Source organism: Nelumbo nucifera, chromosome 4, assembly GCF_055504915.1.
Source record: "Nelumbo nucifera cultivar China Antique chromosome 4, China Antique-T2T, whole genome shotgun sequence".
NCBI classification, from domain to species: Eukaryota; Viridiplantae; Streptophyta; class Magnoliopsida; order Proteales; family Nelumbonaceae; genus Nelumbo; species Nelumbo nucifera.
The window spans coordinates 28,587,894-28,593,830 of record NC_142652.1 but is presented as its reverse complement, the minus strand read 5'-3'; the positions used below and the strand labels follow the sequence as shown (position 1 = coordinate 28,593,830).

At 36.7% G+C, this 5,937-nt stretch overlaps 1 pseudogene; it reads right to left on the bottom strand.

Moving 5' to 3' along the window:
- Window positions 1–1,710: 1,710 nt before the first annotated feature.
- On the bottom strand, window positions 1,711–5,155 carry LOC148792107 (large ribosomal subunit protein eL18y pseudogene; annotated as a pseudogene).
- Between the last annotated feature and the right edge of the window lie 782 nt (window positions 5,156–5,937).

Here is a 5,937-nt window from a genome sequence, read left to right as displayed (position 1 = left end):
GACACAATTGCAAGTAGGTCATTTCCATTAGTATCTCTTAACAAGAGACATGAAAATGTCCAAAATACCCATTTAATTATTATGGAAGCTGATTTTTATATATAAAAAAATAATACAAACTTAATAAACAACAAAAAACAAAAAGAATTTAAAGTTGTAGCTTTACTTTTGAGGGATTGATATGAAGGACAAATTTGAAAAATAAATCAATTTAAGAAAAGAGATCGAAAGGGTTTGAACTAATGATTCATATGAAGAGAAAATTTAAAAAATAAACATTTTGGTAAAAATAACTGTGAGTATTTTAGAAATTTTTATCTCTTCTTAATTAAAGATTATATGACAAAGGGGATTAACTTGCAACCATATCAAAAAGTTTAGGAGAGATGATTTCAATTACCAAACTTTAGAAAGATTTCAGCAACAACCAGAAAATTCAACAATTTACTAGAAAAGACCCACACACTTGGTTGCTACTGGCCACATTTGTGGAGAACCGATGTGGTGTATTGTGATTTGACCAGTATTATATTAGGAAATAGGAATAGAAATTATGAAAAATTCATCATGTCAAATATAGGAAAAGTTTTGATAATACGATCTGATTGCTTATCATTTTCATGATATTAGTTGATTGGCTACAAGGATTTATGGAGTATCATAGTGGTAGGGGTGAGCAAAAAACTGAAAAATCAAACCAACCGAAAAAATTGATTGAAATCGAATCAAAAAATCAATTAATCAAATTGGTCGGTTTGGTTTCAGTTAACCAATATAGAAAATTAGTGTTTAACCAAACCAACCGGTATACATATATTTTTACATATATATATATATATTATAAAAATTAAAAAACTGAAAAATTGATAAACCGAACCAACGATTAACCAAACTAGTCAACCGATTAATCGATTAATTTCGGTTTCAATTTTGATTACCAATTTTCCAAAGACTGATAATACCAATTCGATTAAAAAAAATACAACGTTTTAATTAACCGAACCGTAAGCAACCCCTACATAGTGGAACTTAAAGGCTATAGATGAGATGAACACTCATCATTATCCTTAGGTCACATCTGGTTCAAGATACGGTGTCTATAGATCATTACCCAAAAAAATGTTATATAAAATAGACGTAGCACCAAATCAATTATTAATTAGGATAATGAGCCTCATCAGATTAGACATTTTGTTTTTAAACCTGGACCACTTGACATCTATATTTAATAATAACTTGCAATATCATTTTCTAAAATATAATAATAAAAATGATAATAAGTATTTTTAACCAAAATTATCTTATATAATAATAATAAGTTGCAATATCATTGAACAGGTTCCACTTCCACCCCAATTACATAGTAATCAGGACACTAAGTATAGGACGAGAATTGATATAATCACTTTGATCGCTTTAGTTGTTATCAGGTTGACCCAACAACCTATGGCTATTGACAGTTTTAAGCGACAATTGGAAGACGGTATCTTTCACATCCATGTTTATAAAAAATCTTCAAATAAATACTAATTAACCTATTCTAATCCACTCGCCGCCGTGCTTGATAGAACACTCTCTTAATAATCCAAAATCATCCAATATTCCAGTTTTTTTAAAAAATCGGAAGGCAAATTCATTCAACAGTAGGGGCATTAAGAAATGAAGAGATATGGACAACGTTTGTGGTGTAAGGACCACACAAACGCTTATTTAAATAGCGCAGAACAGTACACGACAAAAACCTCCATGGCAGTGACAAATGACACCAACTCTAAATCCCCTACTGTTTCTTCTCCCTCCAGCCCTCTCAAATTTCTTCCCCTTGGACCGTACATATGGTTTGTTGAAATGTTTCACTAATTCACGAGCATTCTTAGGACCTTTGAGAATAACCATGTTCTGCCCAAGTGCATCCCTGTGATCCAGTTGCTCAAATGTCAAGCATTCACCTTCTGCCAACAAGAACCATGATTTTATCCTCCTTTCCCTTTAGCTAATCAATCGAGAAAGGCACAACGGAGTTGTGTTGACCCTCCTCATAATTAACAGCCTCTTTAGAATCACCACATTGATTTTGCTTACTGTCCTCCATATCAGAAATCTATATAACCTGACGAGCATGGCAAATGTCATTGGATTTTGGGGCAGTTCACTTGGTCTTCTTGCTTTTTCCTCTACAACTAGGTCGATATCCATTGTTGCTTCTGCTTCTCTTGGTCCATCTCCTACTAGGTATTGATATTGATTAGGGTTCGGTAAAAAATGAAACATGAAAAACAAAAAAGAGAGAGGGAAAACGAAATGAGATTGAGAGAGGGGGTTTCAGTATTTTGATTTTCTTCACTAGGGATAAAGTGCCAGAGTAGCATGATGTGGGAAAGTTGAAAAGAGTAGAGAGAGGGAAGAGGAAGAAATGAAAAAGGAAGGAGGAGAGGGTAGAGGGGTGAGGATTGTGTAGGAAAGGGTTCTTTCGAACAAGGGTTTAATCAGAAAAGACTAAACAACTTTTTTCCAAGAGTTTTTGGAATGGTCGCGCAAATGAATTTTGGGCTCCAAACAACTTTTTTATATAGGTTGGGCTCCAAACAACTTATTTCTGCCAATATACATATTCCATAATGGACATAAAAGCAAACCAATAATCATTTTTTTCTTAAAATTAAAAGTTTTTTTTTTTTTGAACAGATAAGAATTAAGAGGAAAACAATAAACCCTTACTCTAATGGATGGGTGATGAATTTAACTTTAATGGTTACTTATATAATAGTGTATTATTTGTGTCTAATTTCAAGTGTGGTCTAATTCATTATCATCACCGCTAGTTTGATTTGGGGTTGGCTCAACCTATATAAAAATACATACCCAATCTTATTCAATCACTGAGAGTAAGGATTTATCTAATCTGCTCCAACCCTATAGTTTCGTGACTGATTCTAACTGGATCCATGAACGATATTCCTATTCTTAGTGAAGGTTATATTTATAAAATTTTTAATATTATTATGCCATTTTCATAAAAATTTGATTAGTAATATATTTTTTTGGTGAGAAAGTTGGTGAATTGTAAAGATCAATCTTTCGGTGTATTCAAACTAGTAATATATTTAAATCAGCAATATTGTGACACATGGCACATGACCTTTTATTGGTGGCCTGTTACTTTTTGGATTTTGAAAAGAGCAAATGTCTGTTAATGAGATTTTGGTTTTCATTGATCAAGGTAGTTATGTTTTTTTTTATATATTTATATATAAGGTTTATAAAAAATTTATTTTCCTTGAATATCACTTATCCAATAGGTAATTTTTTCATCTAGAGGAAATATTGTCAATACTTAAATAAAATAAAACTACCCCTTTTAATAATGACTTTTTATAGTTAAAACAGTCATTATCTCATTTACCTAAGAAATAAAAGAATATGGATAAATAATTTTGGAAAAATAACAGAGTCTTGATGTAGAGCTTGGTGAAGAGTACGATTTAATGAAAAGAAACCTTTTATTTGGGTAGGGGGAATTTATCTGTGATAAAACTTGATCGCATAAGGGGGCGCCCCACAACACATCCCTACCATGTATTGGGAACATCTCCCCATGATAGTACTAAAAATGATGATATCATCATCAAGAGATGTTCCCAATACACGGTAGGGATGTATGCGACAATGTGGGGTGCAGATCTGAACTCATTTTCAACATGACATGTTAAATGCTAAATCAGCACCACATCATCATGATATAGATGTATGGCCCATTTGGGAGAAACATTTCTGATGAGGGCGGACTTGGCCCTCCAATGATCCTATGACACTTGGCACCTCAGAACAAATAAGTAACACCCGGGACCACTTTGGCAACAACTTGCCTTTGCTAAGTTGATGGTGTCCCACACACAGGTGCGGCTTGGCACAAGCACGGCCCGGCACAGGCGTGACCTGGCACAGGTGTGACCTGGCGGCCTGGCATAGACACCAACCTGACAACCCCGGGGAGCTCACCACCGTACCCCACATTTTACGGGATTGTGACTTGTAACGACTATATTAACTCACCCACTCCCCGATTTAGGCAGAGATGGGCAACCTTATCGGTTGGTGGCTTTATCCCCACCTAACACGAAAGCATGCCCCGTCACAGTGGAAATCCAGGAAGTGCTCCACCAAACCCACGAAGACTCCAGTATATAAAGGCCTCACCCCCCCCCCCCCCCAGAGGGGGAGAAGAGAATATATGCGTAATCTCTGCTCTCTAACTCTCTTGCATTCTAAGCTATTTTCAGCTCGCAACCAAGTATTAACTTAAGCATCGGAGTGACCTCGCCGGGTTAGCCACCCCGGGTCCTTGACATTTGGTTCCTTGTAGGCCTCTAAAAGAGCAACAAAGCTCATCAAGGTAGCTCACCACCAGGCGGCTCGGCACTAGGTAGCTCACCATCAGGCAGCTCCACTTCAGCCTGAATCATCGGCCACCTGGAAGCAAACCAAACGACAAGTAGTTAGCCAAAAGACTGATACGTGACAAAAAACCGTTACATCAATTTCCACTAATAGCCCCTTTTTCTATTTTCAAAGTGTGATAAATTTTCAAGCGTTAGAAATATAAATGGATCTAATGAAAGTATGAAACTATCATATACTTAAAAATTGTTGAGGTGGAACTTACGTGTCATTGTTTCTATTTCAACTACCTCGGTACCAAACAACACATTACTATGTGTATGGTATTAATGCTGCCTCTTTAAAGTTATTTTAAAGTGTTTATTTTAGGTCAGTGCCATAACCTATATTTTTATATTTGATTCAGTGTTTTTGAAGTGTGGTTCAAACAATTCAAGTAACACCCATACCTTGGGTTCTGTCTGTTTGTGCAAATTTCATAAGAAAACGTTAAAATAAATTTCTTCTAATGGAGAAAATGTTTTTTTTTCTTGTTTGCCTAATTGACACAAAAAAAGCATCAAAATATATGAACAAAAACCAGAGTACTTGTATGTTGTATCAAATTCGAAGGTGTTACATTGATACCAAACATGGCTAATTTTAAAAGGTTGGGTAACTTGCGTTTCACAAGGGTTTGCCACTTATCCAATCCAGCTGAAAATGCTGAAACGGCCCCTTGATATAGTCCTGTTGATGGATTCCATTGAGCCACCATGTTCAACATTGTGGTTGCAAATTGCAGGAGTTTGCTTTCTTTCCTTTCTCTCAATGTCGGTATCTCACATACAGGAATGGAAAATATGGCTGCTCATCGTGTGGCTCATCAAGTTCTTTCTTTCTTACCTTCTTTTTCATGTCCTTGTTTGGACTACCACTATTTCAAATGATTTATGTAAACTGAGATGGATGAATTTGTGCTACCTGAAAAGGTACAAATTCATTGTTAGTAGTTTACGCATGTGCACCTTAACCAGAGGAAAGAGTTGAGCAGTTTATAAATCCAATACAGAAAATAAATAGGTCAGTTTCCCTTCTTGAGCATGGTGATTTGGCCCGATCTAGAAATAAGGGGACACGTGGAAACGACATCACTAATAGGACAACAGCTCAGCCTGACATGCCAAGTCCGCGACGGATCGAGCTCGGTTAACCAAACTACCTCGGATAAGACCACTTCCGGATAAGTCTACCTCGGGACGAGGCCACCTCGGTACGAGGCCGCATCAGGACCGCCTTGGTTCCACAGCAGTTCGGCGTTCATATCAAGTCAGACCTAAAGAGCACTAGCTCGGGTAATATTGACCGACCACTGTGTCGTTGCCTAGAGGGTCCTGTCACCGTGCTCCGCTTTTCAAGGGATCGTACCTTGTAATGGCTAGTTTCGTCTACCCACTCCCCAATTTAGACGGAGATGGACAACCTTACCGGTTGGTGGCATTATCCCCAACTAACACGGAACGGATCCTAACACAACGAAAATACCAGGACTAATCCACC